General features: G+C 42.6%; 1 protein-coding gene across 5 annotated transcripts in view; it reads left to right on the top strand.

Moving 5' to 3' along the window:
* The first annotated feature begins 1,484 nt into the window (after positions 1-1,484).
* DYM (dymeclin) overlaps positions 1,485-18,476 on the top strand; it is a 334,558-nt gene continuing 317,566 nt past the window's right edge. For 2 of the 5 annotated variants that reach the window (XM_034642812.1, XM_034642811.1), the window contains exon 1: positions 1,486-1,756. The gene's annotated coding sequence lies outside the window, so the exon portion shown is untranslated. Of the gene's footprint in view, positions 1,757-10,741; positions 10,914-18,476 lie in introns of all 5 variants that reach the window. The other 3 variants (XM_034642810.1, XM_034642813.1, XM_034642809.1) reach the window with 3 other exon arrangements.

Genomic DNA, 18,476 nt, shown 5'->3' with positions numbered 1-18,476 from the left:
GTTGTTTCTCGGTCTATAAAGTTAGTTCTGAAGAGAGGCTCACATTTATTTCTAGATCATTTTGGGGTAGATAGAGGGTGTGATTTTTGGTACAGGCAAAAATATGAAGTACTTTGAGTTTGGTTTTGGGGCCTCTCTTTTTACTGAAATTTTAAAATAAAAATGATAAAACTATGCATGTAACTCATATTCATCGCAGGAAAAATAGGAAACAGGCAAAATTGAATTTATTTTATTTATAAGATTTTATTTATTTATTTGACACAGAGAGACAGCAGAGAGGCAACACAAGCACAGGGATTGTGAGAGGGAGAAGTAGGCTTCCCACCGAGCAAGGAAAGCGACACGGGGCTCGATTCCAGGACCCTGGGATCATGATCTGAGCCGAGCCACCCAGGTGCCCTGGGAAAAACGGAATTTAATCACACAGGATCTCATTCCCCAAAGTTTATAATTGTTAACATTCTTTTAGCCTTTTCCCCTGTGTGTGTATACACATATATAATAAACATAAACATAATTCATTTATGAAGATTGGATATTATACATACTGTTCCCCACTGGATAGATCATGAGCGGGTATTCCTAGTATTCTTTACAATGGCTACATAGTAGTGCCCTCCTCTTTTTGGCTAGGCTCCCAGGTACCTTGTGTTTTAGTATGTTTTCCTGAAATAATCCTGCAAGCTCGGGAATTTATTGGCAACAGATGCTACAAAAGTATATCGAAGATCCGTATGGTAATTCTCAGAGTACATTTGACACACTGACTGTAAAACGGAAGTAATAGTGATACCTATCTCAGTGTTATTTGGAGAAACAGTGCATAGCACATAGGAAACCCATAATGGGACTTGTTAATTATCGTTACTGATTTGGCAATAGCCCTGTGTGAGAAGAATTAGCATCATCTTGTATATATTTAAGAAGAGGAAACTGATGGGAAAAACTCAAGGACATATGTCGGTCTGGTAACTTCATTCAGCTCATTTGACTTCAAGTTCCAGTCTTTGGGCACTGCACTATATTGATACTCTTTCCTATGAGACCTGACTTTTCTATAAATAGTGCAGTTAGTTATAGACCTACTATCTGCCTCCATTAAAAATTACTTTCAGAAAGTCAGCTCTTGACACAAGGGTTTGAAAAGAATAAAGATAAAGATAAAAAGTAAAAACACGCCAAAAGATAAATTATTTTCCTATTTCCAATTCTTCAGAACTCCTAAAGGAACTGCTTGACTTTGGGATGGCTATCCAGTTGGAATAAACAGGGGCCTTAACAAAGCTAAGCCACCAGAACCACTGGTGTGGGGTGAGCCATCCACCGATCGATCGGTAAGAGGGTTTAGCCGCTTCTCGAATTTGCCACGTGGCTTTGCCGTTGCCCTGGACGCGCTATGAGGGTGGAGAAACGCGTTAACGTCTGAAGGACTACATTTCCCAGAAGTCTGCGCGCCGTGCGCCACGTGACCGTCGGCCGGCGCGCGCCCGGCAGTTCGGTCCCCAGCCGCGTTCTCGACCGCTTCCCTCTTCTCTACCCGCCTCCCGGCCTCCGCACGGACGCTGCCGGGGCGGGAGCCGAGCCGGGGCCGAGCTGGAGCTGGAGCCGGAGCCGCAGAGACGTGGAAACATGGAGGCCTGAGTCGGCGTGCGCCACCCTGGCTGCGGCGGCGACGGCGGCTTCTTCCGATCCCCCGTGCCACCGCTCGTGTGTCCGTGGAGCTGGAAGCGGATCTGCCCTCCGGCTGAGACAGGTGGGCTGTGGCGCCGCCCCCAGCGGAGCGGCCCTGGAAGCCCGGCGGGGCCCCCAGCCCCTCGTCCGAGCGGGTTTGCGGACACCCTCACCCTCCCGTCGGCAGGACTGCTCCGCCGGGACGGTGGAGAGGGTCCTTTCCTGCCACTGGGGGCCTGGGCTACCTTGGAGGGGCTGTGCCTGGGCCGCGAGGGCTGCCCGCATCTTCCCCCCGCCCCCTTCCAGGGCACAGTGGCACTTAGAGGATGAGGGAGTGTGTTAGTCAAGAGTGAGAGGGACCTCTGTCCGAGTCTAGTGTTAAGAGTTGGGGGGATACCGAAGAGCGGGTAGATAGATGCTTCGGGAGATGGGGCGATGTTCGTCTGAAAAATGGGCGTGAAATGGGTAGGGTGAGCAACAGTGTTTTGTTTTTTTACGTATACATTGTTATGGAGAAGTAGTTCACATACCATAAAATTCACCCTTTAAAGTGTACGTACAATTAAAGTATAACTCAGTTTTTTTTTTTAGCATATTCACAGGGTTGTGCAACTATCTAATTCCAGAACATTTTCATCACCCAGAAAAGAAACTTGTACACATTAACACTCTTTATTTCCCCCTTTCCCACTTCCTGGCAACTAGCAATTGTGTTTTAACCGAAAGGGTGGGAAGTTAGCCCAGGTGTTGGAGAGCTGGTGGCAGTAGTGGGGTGATAAAGCTGATAGCAGCAGAAAGTACTGAACTGGGTTAGAGGAGTAATGGGGTGATTGTGATAGGGCCGGCAGTGGGGTACACAGAATGGACGGACTAGGGGTGTAGATGGAGTGGGACCTCTGAAAGGCGAGAGAAGAGGTTGGAGGGAGGGGTGTGTAGAGAGAAGCTGCTGTGAAAACATGGAGGATGGAGGCCGTGGAGGGGAGTGTGATCTTATGGAGGAACCCCAGGCCTTTGGTCTTATAGGTGGGGGGCGCAAGAAAGAACTGGAGGTGGTAGGGAAGAGATCTATAGGAATAGGGGAATGGTTGCTGCTGAGCATGAAATTTGTGAATATATAGATTTCTAGAATGATTATTCTGCTTTGTAATTTTTATCTTAGATAATTCTCTTGGCAACTCAGAGTGGCCAAGTATAAATATTTCCATTCTGGAGATGAAGAACCAGGTTCTTATAGGTTAAGTGACTTGCTGAAATTATCCTTAATTAAGGATAATAGGGTAAAATGAGTTGGGGATTAAAGAATACTTGATTAAACTATAAACTGCAGGTGGCTTGAGTGGCAGAGAATTGAGGGGGGCAATGTCACAGGAAGGACATTCAACTGTTAAATATATTGAATCTGTATTATTATGATAGCGTCCAAGGACTTTGTTTTTGTAACTTTTAAATACAGAAAGGTTTAAATATTGAAATAATTTAATATCCCCCATGTACCCATTACCCAGCTTCAACAATTAGTAACTCATGCTAATTTACTTTCATCTACTTCCTTATCCATTCCTGTCCCCACTCCCAGCTGTTTTAAAGCAGATCATAAGCATACCATTTCATTTTTAAATATTTGAGTGTAAATCTGTAGAAGGTTGAGTCACTGTCTTTTTAATATGACCATATTACCATTATCACATCTAAAAAAAATTAATAGTAAGCTCTTAATGTCAATATTTAGAAGGACTTATTTATTAAAATGTAGCATCCATTTGATACAAGGGAATTACACAGTGCAAACGCTTTGAGGTTTGACTTTCTAAAAATCATGGTATAATTGTTTCCTGATTTTTTCCAGTTGCTCCTGTTACCCTCTTTCATTTTCTTGGTTGATATGGTTCATCCTTCTACAAAAAGTTCAAAGAATTGTCACTTTGGCATTTTCATTGGTAGAGTTTTCATGAGAGCAGGAGAAAAATAGAAGTGAAGTACAATACGTGCAAATTTTAAAAAAGTGAAATATACATGCAGAAATAACTTATGTCTCATTGCTCTAAATATTTGGGCAATCTGATTACACTTTTGTAGATACTTTCACATATTGTTAGAAGTTGTTTATTTTTTACCTTTTTTTTTTTTTTTAAAGATTTTATTTATTTTAGAGTGAGCACAAAGTGGGGGGAGGAGGGACAGAGGGGGCGGGAGAGGGACAAACAGACTTGGCGCTGAGTGCAGAGCCCCAAGTGGGCCTTGATCCCAAGACCCTGAAATCATGACCTGAGCCGAAAGCAAGAGTCTGATGCTGGACCGACTGAGCCACCCAGGCGCCCCATGTGTATTTGTTTTCTATGCCTACTGTAACAAGTTACCACAAATTTAATGTCTTAAAACAATACAAATTATTTTAAAGTTCTGTATTTTGAAGTCCAAAATGGTCTTACTGGGCTAAAATCAGTGTGTCAGCAAAGCTGTGTTCTTTTCTGGAGGTTTCTAGGGGAGAATCTGTTCCGTGGCTCTTCCAGCTTCTAGAGGCCACCCCTATTCCTTGGCTTGCAGCCCTCGTGCTCCATCTGCAAAGCCAGCAATATTGCATCTCGTCGTCCATGCTGTAGTAGGTCTCTGATCACAGCTGGGAAAGGTTAAGGACCCATGTGATTAGATCAGGCCTACCTGGATAATTGAGGAGAATTTCCCCCATCTCAAGGTCCTTAACTTAATTTTGGCTGCATAGTCCCCTCTGCCAGGTAAGGTAACAATCACAGGTTCCATACATGAGGATGTGAATCTCTTTGGGGGCTATTATTCTGCCTACCATAGTGTGTTTTGGGACATTTTGCTGAGATTTAGTAGGTGAGGTGACTTCCTTTGCTGCTACAAATTCAAATTCAGTGTGTCATCTTTCATTTCAGGTAATGGGAATGGTTAGTGATAAGAGAGGACCACTCATTTTCCTTTCTGTGACTATAATAAACATATGGGAAGTACCTGTGTGCTTGCAGTGTAGGTTTTGGTAAAATGAGACCTTTAAAAGTGATTAAGCATAAAAGCAATGTGACAACATGTAAGTCTTTCTGTATTTAGTTTTGGTCTCTTTATATTCATGTTTTTTAAGTATTGTATACTTGTAATCAGAGTGTATGCGATGTTCAGCGGCTAGTTGAAATCATAGGACAGTCTGGGGCAGTGATGGTTCCTGCACTCCCAGTGAGAAGTCTCTCTGTCCCAGTGGGTGATTGAGGCACCCTCAGTTGAGCAGGAAGACTTTTTTTTTTTTTTTGCAGAGAGGGAGTTGCAGGAAGGGGCAGTGGGACAGGGAGAGAGAATCTCAAGCAGGCTCCAAGCGCAGTGCAGAGCCTGACGCGGGGTTCAGTCTCACGACCTTGAGATCACGACCTGAGCCAAAATCAAGAGGCAGATGCTTAACTGACTGAGCCACTCAGACACCCCCAGGAAGACTCTTACCAATGAGAAAATGTGCAGGAAGAATGAGGCCCCTTCTCAACTTTTTTGACCTGGTTCGTTGAAAAGGGCTGTGAGCCTGAACAGGTGAGGGGCCAGATGGCTATGGCTATTCTTCCTTGCCCAGGACTGAGAGAAGACTGAGTGTTGGAGGTAGAGAGGACTTCAGGAAGCCCTCTAGTCCGGTATCCTGCTTCCTGAGGGGGTTCCACATTTCACCTTAGGTCTCAAGGTCTTGACAGTGTCCGGGTGTGAAGGTCCTGGCTCTGATGGTGGTGTGTTTCAGCATACCACTTCTCAGTTATGTGTAAGGGGAATTGTTCACTATCTGCTCCCACCTTTCAGCTTGTTTCCCCTTGGAAAGTTCTTCGTGAATACTCTGACCTTCTTAAAAACTACACGTAAACAGTGTGTAAGTTATCCACCTGTTACTTATTTCTAGCCAAAATAACCTGGTAAGGTTGAGAACAACTTTACAAATAGTCTTATTTACTAAAATGTTTTGTTTTTTTCATTCCTTTGAGCAAGTTTGGTTGGTACTTTTTGATCTTCTCTAATTTTTATCATATTCTTTAAATATGCAGACACCAGGCCAGGGTTGTGGGGTTGGGGTGGGGCCAGGTGTGTGGACAAAATGGGTAAAGGTGGTCAAATGGTGTAAACTTCTAGTTGTAAGTCATGGGGGTATAATGTGCAGCATGGCGACTATAGTCAATAATTACTGTATATTTGAAAGTTGCTAACAGCAGATCTTTTAAGTTTTCATCATAAGAAAAAATTGTAGTTATGTATGGTGATGGATGTTAACTAGACTTAATTGTGATCATTTTGCAATATACACATATGGAACATTATGTTGTACACCAGAAACTAACAATGCTACGTGTCAGTTATATCTCAACTTACAAACCGTGCAAGGATGCTTGGGTGGCTCGGTTGGTTAAGCGTCCAGCTCTTGGTTTCAGCTCAGGTCATGATCTCAGGGTCGTCAGATCGAGCCCCATGTTGGGCTCAGGGCTCAGTGTGGAGTCTGCTTGGGATTCTTTCCCTCTTCCTCCCCGTCTGTCCCTCCCCCAGCTGGCTCACACCACACTCTCTCTAAAATAAATTTTAAAAAAATGCAGATGCTAAAAGTGGCTGTTAATTCTCCAATAAGGACATTGGGAGAATTAAACAATATACATTTTGTATGTCATATGACTGATAATTTCTTTTTTAGATTGATTCAGTCACTGAATCTTAATTCCTTCAGGATATCTCTTGCAACCCTTCACCTTAGAAGACTTTTTTTTTTTTTAAGATTTATTCATTTATTTTAGAGAGTGAAAGAACGTGCACGCACGGGAGCAGAGGGAGGGGTAGAGAGAATCTTAAGCAGACTCCCTGCTGAGTGCGGAGCCCAACTCAGGGGCTCTATCTCATGACCCTGAGATCATGACCTGAGCTGAAACCAAGAGTCAGACACTTAACCGACTGAACCACCCAGGCTCCTCACTGTGGAACACTTTTAAAGCCTCCTGCATCAGTTAAGATTAGGTTTGGCTGTGGGTAACAGAGACTTGATTGAATAATAGCTTAAACATGTTGTTTGTTTCTCGTGTAAAAGTCCAGAGGTAGACAATTCACGGCTGGCATGGTGGCTCTGCTGTCATTGGGGACCCAGTTTCTTACTCTGTCATCCCTAGGGTGTGGTCCTTGATTTCTGGGTCCAGATGGTGAGGCATGGCATGCAGTTAGATAAATGGTCTGGCACCCTCACGAACGTTCTGGACTGGACATAGATATTTTGAATATCATCAGCATATAGCAGAAGAGTTCACTGATCTACAAGCCTCAGGGTTGTGTGTGATCTTCTGGTTCCAGTGGGCAAAGTAGAAGCCCATGAGGAAGTCTTCCTGTTGTAAAGCATCAAGCATCAGCTTGCTCTCTGGCCTTTTTTTGCTTCCACTCTGATACCCTCCCTACTCCAGCCATGTCGAACTTCTTTCAGTTCCTTGAATGGGCCCTTGCCTGTTTTTGTCTTCAGTCTGGCCTTTATACATGGTGTTCTCTTTGCGTGGACAATTTTCTGAACCCCACACCCAAGTAGGCCAATCCTTCTTATTCTTCAGGTCTTACCTTTTAAAAGGTATGACATCTGGGAAGCTTTCAGAGTCTTGAATAGTTGGTATATCATAATTTCATGTTGATTTAGCTGTATCTCCTACTCAACTGTAAATTCCATTCTTCACATTGGCAGTCTTGGCACTTAGGTCGTGCTGGCCACATAGTGGCTGCTCAGGAAGTAATGACAGGTCCCTCGTGCTTGCATAACGTAATGGGATGGAGCTTGGGTGATGCTAGTTTGTGTTCTCAGTCCTGCACTATTCTTTGGTATTTGCACATTGAGTTGTTTATATGAATCAGTGATTGTGGTAGTGAATAGTAAAACACATTCTCTCTAATTTAATTAAGAGTTAATTTTCCCCTTAAAGTAATGCTTGTGTTTTAGAAAAGATAAGTAATATTAGAAGATATATTATAAAAAATGAGCCATACCCTGCCTTCCCTATCCTTTGTAGTCTGGTTCCCAGAGACAACTACCCTTAACTTTGTTTGTAAGTAATATGGCTAAATGGCTATTTTTGGATTTATCAATCGTGGATGACGCCTATTGACTCCTTGTTATGGTAGTCGAGGTGCTCTTCCTCTTCCTCCCCTCTCTTCCAGCCCTTCCAGTAGAGATACAGGAGAATTCTTGACTAAACGCTCCGTGTTGCTAGGAGTACATAAATACTTCTCACTGCTGAGCTGAGTAATTTACCTGGTTTCCCAGCTCCCCACCCCCATCTGCCTGTTTTTTTCATGAACATGTTACTAATTTTTACCAAACACTTTGAAAGGCCTGTGGGGCTTGGGGCCCAGGAAACTGATGCAAGATGTTGCTGTGGCTAATGCTGTTGCTGTGAGCACTGAATTGTTTGGTCCCTGTCCCAGAGGCTTCATGTCTTTGTTAGTGTGAACATAGGATAAAAATCTCAGACACTTCACACTTAGCTCAATAGTGTCTTGACTTAACACCCCTCTGTTTGGTTTTTGCTTGCTTTTTGGAGCTCCTGTTACTAATATATTAAGACCTTCTATCTAAGTGGGTCTTCTAAGCTTCCATTTCCTGTTTTCCATCTGTTTGTCTCTTATTATGGGAGTTTCTTTGACCTTATCTTCTCTCTGTCCAGTTTTTTAAACAACTTTTCAAGTATCTTTTCCTGTCCTTTGACTATTTCCTTTTTTATGACATCTTGTTCTTGGTTCAGGGAAGCAATGTGGTATAGTGGTTTCTGCACCCAGCCTGCCTACGTCTGAAACCTGGTGTGCCACTTTCTGACTCTATAGTCTGGAGCAAGTCCCTTAATCTTTCTTTGCCTCAGTTTATTCTGTCTAGGCCAAAAGTTGGCAGATATTTGTGCAAGTATTTTAGCTTTGTGGTCCAGGAGGCAAAACGAAGAATATTATACAGGTACTTATGTAATGGGAGAGAAAAAATTTCCATGAGTTTTTTACTAATGAAATTCAAAATACGATATGAATAATGGTTGAGAATAGGTTTTTTTGTAATAAGGTTTTTTTTTTTTTTTAAGATTTTTAATTTATTTATTTGATAGAGATAGAGACAGCCAGCGAGAGAGGGAACACAAGCAGGGGGAGTGGGAGAGGAAGAAGCGCTCATAGCAGAGGAGCCTGATGTGGGGCTCGATCCCATAACGCCGGGATCATGCCCTGAGCTGTGCCACCCAGGCGCCCCTTTGTAATAAGGTTTGCTAAATGAAGAATGAAATCTCTTTTTGGAGGAGAGGGGATAACATTTTACCTAACAGAGTATACTAACTTTAAACCTCAGTCATCAAAATTCATCACAAATGTTCATATTTAACATTGGTTTGTAATGAGATTTTTGTATTTCATCTTTGAAAGTATCTTTTTCCATGGTACCTCCAAATACTGATGTCAGTCTATGAACATATGTTTTTAGTGGAGCATATTTATTGCTTGGAAGGCATCTATAGAATTGTGCTAGATTCTTTTCTTGATAATTACCTTTTAGCAAATCATCGTATTGCCCACTAATCACTTCCAATTGAGGGTTAGGTAGAAGCTTCATGTTTTACAGTTAAATGGTTTTTGAAATGCGGAACTTGTATTGAGGTCTGAAAAGTGCTGGAACTGTAGTTTTATTTTGGAAAAAATATCTATTACATATTTGTGTGGCATTGGAGATCTCGCATCTCATCTTAATTTTTTACAGGATGCGAAGTGTGTAAAGCAGCTCGACATCACTTGTGATTCAGTGTCAGTTGTCCTTGAAATGACTATCTCAGTGTAGGCTTTTTTTTTTTTTTTAAAAGATTTTATTTATTTATTTGACAGAGATAGAGACAGCCAGCGAGAGAGGGAACACAAGCAGGGGGAGTGGGAGAGGAAGAAGCAGGCTCCCAGCAGAGGAGCCTGATGTGGGGCTCGATCCCATAACGCCGGGATCACGCCCTGAGCCGAAGGCAGACGCTTAACCGCTGTGCCACCCAGGCGCCCCTCAGTGTAGGTTTTGCATAGAAATGCTGTTGGCCTTCTAATTTTAGATTGAATTCATTGAGAAATCTTAGCAAATCTGCAGCAAAAACGTATTTTCAAAGCCATTCAGTGTTCAGTAATAGTGGCCGAGGGAGGTTCTTCAGAAAAATTTTGTTCTCTGAGCTCGAGAACTTTCCATAAAACTATACCCTGGCTAAGCTGTGGTATCGTGTGGTGGGATAGATCAGGATATTCAGCTGCTGCTTCTGACAGAATTGTCATGGAAATGATGATGGTTAAGTTCATGAAAGTAATGAAACTAGCTGTTGTAACTGGTTCAATAACATGTGGTGGATTCAGATATCTTATGCCACCTCCCTGCTCACTGATCATGCAGTGAGTAGCAAGTAGGTCTTAAACACCTCTCATTTTCACAGGGTTTGTAAATTTGTCCATCTAAGTTTCTTCTGCTGCACACGTATGTTTACCACCATCAGTTATTATACATCTTAGCAGATTCCACTTCAGGTTGAACTGAGTTAGTATTTTTCTCTACTTTTTGGGAAAATATTCATAGCTGTAATGGTTCCATACAGACTGTTCTCTGAACAGCTGTTTTCACTGAAAGACAGGTCTGAAAGATGTTTCTTTTTTCTGGACACATTTCTTTGGCTGCTCTAATCAAACACGATTTAGTTTAACTCCTGACTGGTCCGTGACTTTTCTTGTTTGGTTAACACATGAGCCCTTTGGAACCTTACTTTGGTTGCAGCCTCGTTTTTATTCTTTGTCATTGGGAAGACACTGTGCTGTGATGAAATGTCGTGTTTGAGATTTGCTAGCTCTCCTGTCCATTGCTCTCGTGAACTGGGAATGCTCCACGGTAGGGCCTGTCCGTCTGTTGTGATGAGTGCTTGGTTGGTAGTATCCTCCTGTATGGTATTCTGGTACAAGTACGATGCTGTTACATAACAGACGTGATGCTTTGACCTTTCATCAGATTTTTAAAAAATGACCTACGCTCTGCTAAAAGCGTGACATCAAAGTCTACTTCTTTCTTGTTTCCACATGACAGATATCCACTGGTAATAAGTGTCGCAATGTGCAAGACACTTGAAATGCTGACTTCTCTCTGCATCATTGAGATTTGTAGAGTGGCGAGCAGCAGCTTAAAGGGATGAGAACATCACATTTGGTCTCTGTAGGAACAACTCGTCTGTGCTGTTGTATCACAAAAGCAGCTACAGGTAGTATGTGAACAATTGAGCATAGCTGTGTTCCACTAAAACTTTAATTATGGACACTGACATTTTAATTTCATGTGATTTCCACATGTCACAACATTTTTTTTCCCCCAGTCGTTTAAAAATGTAAAAATCATTCTTTGGGCAGCCGGCTGGATTTGGCCCCTTAGGTTGTAATTTGCTAACCCATGATCTACACAATGAGAAAATGAAGATACGACCTCATAGATGAGTTAATACGTGTCAGGGATTGGATAGTGCCTGGGGACGAGTAGCTGATAACTAAACATGTGCATTTATTATCGTTACTGTTTTACCTCTCTGAGGATGTCTTAGTTTTTAATTTTTTCTGAGAATCCTCTTTGGAATTTGTGAGAATTCCTGAGAATTCCTTTCTTTGGTTTATTTTGGTTTCTGTATTTTGTGTTGGAGGTTTTCCTCACAAGTCTAATCATTTTTGATTGTTCCCTTGTACTTAAGACTGGAAGCTATTCGTGTGAGTGGATTTTGTTGAGTGGTGGGGCTTGCTGGGGGTGGCAGGCCAGCTTTTGAAATGAGGGGGATCCCAGATGTCTGTTAACTTTTTCCTGGGTGCCCCTTCAGCTTCTCTTGAGAAGACTCGTCCAGTCCCCTGCCTTGGAGGCAGGGAAGCCCGTTGCGTGCCTGTAGCAAGCACACTTGAACTTCATCCTCCTGTTTTCATCCCTCTCCTCTTTACCCTCCCAACCTGGGCTTTGGAGTCCAGAGGGTCTCCAGTTACATTTCTTCAGAGAGCACACACATGGTCTCCCATGGGGCATGGGGTTGGCGGGGACCCACTTACTTTAGCCCTGCGCCTTGCTCCTGTCTTCATGATGCTTTTCTTCAGCTCTTTGGCCTTCCTGGGGTTCCATGGGTTGGATTGGCTTGCTTCTTGTTTGGGTGCCCTTTAGCAGGCACTTACACCGGGGCTTCCTCAGCTCTGCGGTTCAGTTACTACCCCTGTCACCGTTCCATCTTCCACACCTCTTCTGATCTTCGCAAGCTTAATCTTTTTATTCTCATTACTCCCATTGCACTGGAGTGGAATACCCTAGGATACTTAATATAGCCCTTGGAACATAGTAACCTTTTGGAGAATGTTCCATTACTTGGAGGACTAATGGCACCTGTGCGTTTAATATGTCCTTTGGCTAGTGACCGTTGCCCACTAATTCTCTAGTCTCCTGTTTGAACTGAGGTTTCGCCTTAAAGTCTCGAGTACAAATGAGGGGCATGTGTTTTTTTTTGTTTTGTTTTGTTTTTTTCCTTTCTCAGGAAGCAGGCAATTCTGGGATATAGGTTATGATTAATGGATTCTCAGCCTAAGTTGGGACAACGTACACTAGGGTGTCATTTGCATATTTTGAGGGTGTTAGGACAGAATTGGTTATGGATCCGATCCACCAATGTTTATTTTCCATTTAAAGCACATTGAATCAGGAGACAGGAAGTCAGTACACATAAAAGAGATTTAATTTTATGTGTATATCAAATATTTCCTAAATTAAATATAAGATATTGAGCATATCATTTCCTGTTGAAGGTATTGCTTACGTCCATGGTGGTAAAATTGACTTGGGGAAATAACTGACGTGAAAAGTTAAATAGCAGTATGAGAGTCAGACAGCAAACCAGGTATTATTGCGAGGATTGCTGAAGTCCAGATGAGTGGTGAAGATAGAGTGCTTTAGGATTACAGAGGAAAGCGCTCTCTCTGTGCTTAGTGAGTAGGGCGGAAAGGGCTGTGGGTCAGATGTGGTAGCGGGAGGCAGGCGTGAATGGCAGGAACAGAGGTGTGGAGGAACCTGCTAGATGTTGAGAAGACTGCTTGCCTCTCCTGTTAGGACACTTGCAAACTGAGGTTACAGACTACTTGTATCCAAATCAGTATGAAAGCTTTTTAGAAAATATAGATGCCTGGGCCCTAGCCCAACATTCTGAATCTTTGGGGCCCAGGCATTTGCTTTTTTTTTTTTTTAAGATTTACTTATTTAAGAGAGAGCGTGTGCGAGCATGGGGGGCGGGGAAGGCAGAGGGAGAGGGAGAATCTCAAGCCAACTCCTTGCTGAGCTCAGAGCCTGACACGGGGCTTGATCCCATGACCCTGAGATTATGACCTGATCTGAAATCAAGAGTCAGAGGCTCAACTGACTGAGCTGCCCAGGTGCCCCAGGCATTTGCATTTTTACCCACATGCTTCTCAGGTGTTTTTATGTATGTTTAAGTTTGGGAACCACTGGTTTGGAGGGTAGTTGGAAATAGTTGGAAAGTGAGCTTTCAGACTGGAGGGTCTTGAATGTCAGTACTGTACTCTCTTTTTCAGGTGATAAGGAATCATTGAACATTTTTGAGCTGGTGAGTGAAGTGATGGAAGTGGTAATTTTGCTAGCATTAAATATCTATTATAGTTGACCTTTCACCTGGCTAGGCATGCTCTGCCCGGTCCCCTCCTGAGTGCTTTGCGTGCTGCCTCGTCCTGCTTCATCCTCAGAAAATCTTAGGAGTCTTAAGTACCGTTTTTCCTGTTACACAGTGGGGTTTTTACATCATGAAAGGAGATTCATCCTCACTCTACATGGACTTACTTAGGGTCTGGCTCAGACCAGAACCTTTGGTCTGAATCGCAGCGTTGGACGGAATTTCCTGTGAGGCATTAATGCAGTAGTGGAGTGTGCAGAGTGAATCCAGGCAAAGAGGTGGGAGGCAAAGAAATCCGGATACTGTTGGACTGGGTCGTATGGGATTACAGGAGCCTGGCCTCACATGGAGGCAGCGGGAACATAAAGGAAGAGGTGGATTTAGAAGATGATAGGTAGAATTGTGGATGCTGTCGAAGAACCCACAGGACTTTTTAAAAATTTTTTATTGAAGAGTAGAGAACATACAATGCATGACTTTCAGGTGTATAGTAATTTGACAATTATATATGTTACGAAATTCTTACCATGCTAAGGGTAGTCATCTGTGGCCATATAAAGTGTTTTTTTTTGTTTTTTTTTTTTTTTAGATTTTATTGATTTATTTGAGAGAGAGCAAGCACGACAGGGGGAGGGGCAGAGGGAGAAGGAGAAGCAGACTCCTTCTTGATGTGGGGCCTGATCCCAGGACCCTGGGATCATGACCTGAGCCGAAGGCAGACGCTTCACTGACTGAGCTATCCAGGCGCCCCGCCATACAAAGTTCTTAAAATATTATTGACTGCATTGCTGTATTTTTCATCGCCCCACAGGACTTGATGTCTTTGGAGAGTCTCTCCGGTAAAGGGAAAGACCAGGGACTGGATTGGAATGGGTGAATTAGATTTATGGGCACATGAGCTTGGGTACAAATCCTGGCCTTATCACTTGTTATCTCTGGGATGTTGGGCAAGTTATTTAATCTGTCTGTGCCTTAGTTTCCTCATCTGTAAAATGAGAAAATTGTGTTCACCTCTTAGAGTTGTTAACAAGAACTATTTAGTCAGTGGTTGTAAAGAACTTAGACTAATTCTTGGCTTATAGAACATAGAAATAAATTGGCTGAGCAGCAGCACCCATTGCACATACTGTTTCCTCTGCCTCAGATGTGTCTGTCTGTCCAGAGCTGCTTGTGTATAGAGAACTCTGTGGTAATACTTACCCCATGTTATAATCATTTATTGGCCTGTTTGGCTTTGAGTTCATTAATGGCAGGGACTTGGTTTTATTCATTTTTGCATCTTCAGTACCCATCATAACAGCCAGCATTTATAGCAAGTGTGTGAAAGGTGTCTGAGGAACAAGTGTTTGCGTACGTGAGATCACTTGAGTCAAGAGTGCTGATTGATAGAAATTGTAAAGGGTTGTTCCTTTGGGGGGCAAATTTAGATTCTGTTTTTAAATTTATGATAACAGCAAGACATCAGATTGAAATGTCTAGTAAGTAAAGATTTATGCTTGGGTTTTGACTGAGAAGTCGAGATGAAGTGTTAGTCCTGGGACAGCTCTCACACAGAGGTGAAAGCAGCAGCTGGAAGCACATTCAGATCCTGAAGGAGAACAGGCACAGAGAACAATGCATTTATTTAACTACTTTTTTAATTTAAATTATAATGTTTATAGTTTAAAAAAAAAATCAGGCAGTACAAAAGTACATAAAGTGAAAAGTCCCTTCCCTCCAGATTTCTAGTCCCGTTCTTCAGAGGTAACCAGTCTTGGACCATTGCTTATGTCCCCTTTCAGAAGTGACTTGGGCACATGTAGGAATGAACATGTTTGTTTAAATAAATAGGGTCTTACTGTATGAGCTGTTTTTTTTGTTTTTCCTTGAGGTATTTAGGGTATCTTTACACACCAACACGTAAGGTGTGCCTCAATTCTTTTCCACAGTTACGCAGTATTCCCTTCTGTGCTTATCCCATACTGTAGTCGTGACCATCATCTGGGTTATTTTATGTCTTTGCTGTTCCAAACAATGAGTTGATTAACATCTTTATGAATAGAACTTGTCAACTGGTATGAGTTTACCTGTGAGATAAATTTCTAAAAATGAAATCCTTGGCACAAAGAGTATACACAATTAAAATTTTGATATTGTCAAATATCTACATACTCATGGGGGTCCTGTTTCTTTATTGCCCTCACGCTTTCACAGTTGTTTTCTTTTAACCTTTGCTAATATGATGGGTAAAAATGATACCTTATTGTTTTAATTAGCATATTTTATTCCTAATTTATACTGAATATGTTTTCATGTATTTATTAGATGTGGGACCGTGGCTGTTTCAACAAGTTGTTTTTTATTTTTGTTTTTTTTGAGTAATTTCTCTTTAGCAGTGTGCTGGAAGTTAATTAGGAACAGGGAAGAGACATAAATAAAGCCTGATTTATGTCTCACAGAAGTAATCTACCTCAGGAGGCAGGGCATATATACTACAGAAAGTTTCAAGGTAGTGCTTACATAGTGGGAACTTTAGGAGGACAGTGGGAAGTTGAGAGGGGAAAATGGTTTTGGGAAGGAGGATGGTATCAGTTTTTTAGTGTCAAGATCAAGTTCTTGACTACACTGCATTGAAGATAGGTCCTTTGAAAGGTTTATTACTGAAAGCATCAGCAATGGCACACTTCTCATTTCTAGTCTAGACTTATGTAAGAAGCATTATTATCCACAGAATTACTGATTATATATATAATTATATGTTTATATATTCTCCTTGCGTTAGAAACAATCTTAAGTATTTTAGGGATATAGACAGAACTGGCATTCTGGTGGGAGGTTGGGACTAGGAGAGATTTGAAAGTCCTGTCATGGAAGCCACTAATGAAACCAGGAGACAGGCTGAGTGACAAATTGAGAGGAAGAAGAGCTGAAAGCCAAGGAAGTCCCATGCACAGCCAGGGGGAAAAGCAACAGGGCTCTTAGGAGGTAAGGTGATTGGATGGTGGGTTTTTCAAGTTCCATTTTATTCTGAGTTTCATTGATAAGGGTCTTGGGAGTTCCAAATAAATTGTGTTCAGGTGGAGTGTGTGTGCACACTACTGTGTGTGTGTATGTGTCTGTCTGTATTTGTGTTTGGAATCCTTGGCACGAATCATTGCAGAGAGGTTGCCATTGGGCCTCAGTTTCCTACTTTGCTTTCTGTGAGGGTAGGGAGCAGGTGGAACTTTCTGGCAATGGTACCTCAGTGGCTTAGTTACCTTGCTTGGCTGCACTTTTCCCTCCTGGGCATTCCAGCTGCCTTTGGCACTGGTTTCACTGTGCTCAGCAGATGGTACCTTATTGTTGCTGCCTAGGGGAGTGAGGGCTCAGGCAAGGGTGACAGGGCAGGGGGTCCTAGTCATACCTGTCAGTCGCCCCTGGGCTCTGGCTTTTTTCCTGGCCTTCTGCTTCTGGACTGGAGTTGCTGTTTGCACTCTAGCTGCCCTTGACTGAAGGCTCTCGTGCGTGCCTTGGAATGCCATTTTCCCTTCTCAGTCCATCTTCAGCTGCTCTCCAGTTTATGGGGATTCCTCACAACTTCTGGTCTCCTGAATTTCTGAGCATGGCTGTGGAATTACTGACAAATAAGCAAAAATTTTTTTGCATGATTTCTAGAGTTTGGTGAGGAAAAGCAGCAGGGGAGGCATTGCACCTTGTGCTCAGTTGGTTGTCTTGGTTTTGCTCGTTAATATTCTGTTCAGTCTTTCCTGATAATCTTATAGGCTTTATTCATATTGTTGTTTTGGAAGGGTTCATAGTGGTCCTGGATTGAGCTTATTTTAAAACTTTGTGGTCTATCCTAGGAGCTTTGAAAAATCAAATTTATTTCCTATAAATTAATAGAAAATAGGCAAAGGATAAGAACAGGTAATGGCCTCTTTCACAGTGAAAAAAAAATGCAAACTAAAACTGTGCTGAAAAACTATTTTGTCGCATCAGTTGGCAGGGACCAGAAAGTTTGATTAAAGGGTGGTGGCTGTGGTGTGAAAAAACAGGCCTTGCTGCCAGGAGTGTGGGCTGGCAGTCCCTAAAGAGGGGAGGTGGTTTAGGGGGGGAAATAATCGCCCTCCACCCTTCTGAGCTCTTAGCTGAGACCCTTGTAATAGAAGACAGATTAATAGGAGAGAACAAAAGTTTATTAACGGGTACCCCATGTACACATGGGAGACACCCAGGGAGGTGGCATAGAATTCAGACTTAAATAACATCCTAATGGGGACGGGGCAGGGGGGATGTAGGCCTCTTAGAGGTGAGTTACTGGTTTTTAGGAAAGAGGAATGAACCCTTAGAAGAGCAGATGGGAAGTGTGATAGTTTGTGACTGTGTGTCTGGGTGTGGTGTCCACTTCTAGTCTTTCTTCCTGTGATGAGTCACCTGGTTGGTAAAACTCTCAGGGAGGGGATTTATGGTAATGAAGCTCCTTTTGGAGGAGGTGTCTTTAGGCAGCTAAAGGGAGTTCAGGGAAAGCCTTACCCTGCATTTGGTGTTTTTCGGATGCCTACAGCTCAAAATAATCAAAATGCCAAAGCGGCATATTTTGAGGTGGCATATTCTGCTACCCTTCAGCGGTATCTACCAAAATTGGAAACGAACGTAATCTTTGACCAGCAATTCTCTTTCTCTGGATGTATCCTACCTATAGTGTCGTACGTGTGTGAAATGTCTCACATGCCAGGTACCTATTGGAGAATGATTTATAATTGCAAAAGCCCATAAACTACTTAAATGAACGTCAGTATAGGATTTAATTTTTAATTTTTAATTTTAATTTTAATTTTTTTAAAAGATTTTGTTTATTTATTCGACAGAGATAGAGGCAGCCAGCGAGAGAGGGAACACAAGCAGGGGGAGCGGGAGAGGAAGAAGCAGGCTCGTAGCAGAGGAGCCTGATGTGGGGCTCGATCCCGTAACGCCGGGATCACGCCCTGAGCCGAAGGCAGACGCTTAACCGCTGTACCACCCAGGCGCCCCTAATTTTTTATTTTTTTAATATTTTTTTATTATATTATGTTAGTCACCATACAGTACATCCCTGGTGTCCGATGTAAAGTTCGATGATTCATTAGTTGTGTATAACACCCAGTGCACCATGCAGTACGTGCCCTCCTT

Source organism: Ailuropoda melanoleuca, chromosome 14, assembly GCF_002007445.2.
Source record: "Ailuropoda melanoleuca isolate Jingjing chromosome 14, ASM200744v2, whole genome shotgun sequence".
Classification (NCBI taxonomy): domain Eukaryota; kingdom Metazoa; phylum Chordata; class Mammalia; order Carnivora; family Ursidae; genus Ailuropoda; species Ailuropoda melanoleuca.
Note: the sequence above shows the minus strand (reverse complement) of the source record. Positions and strands in the feature narration are given on the sequence as shown.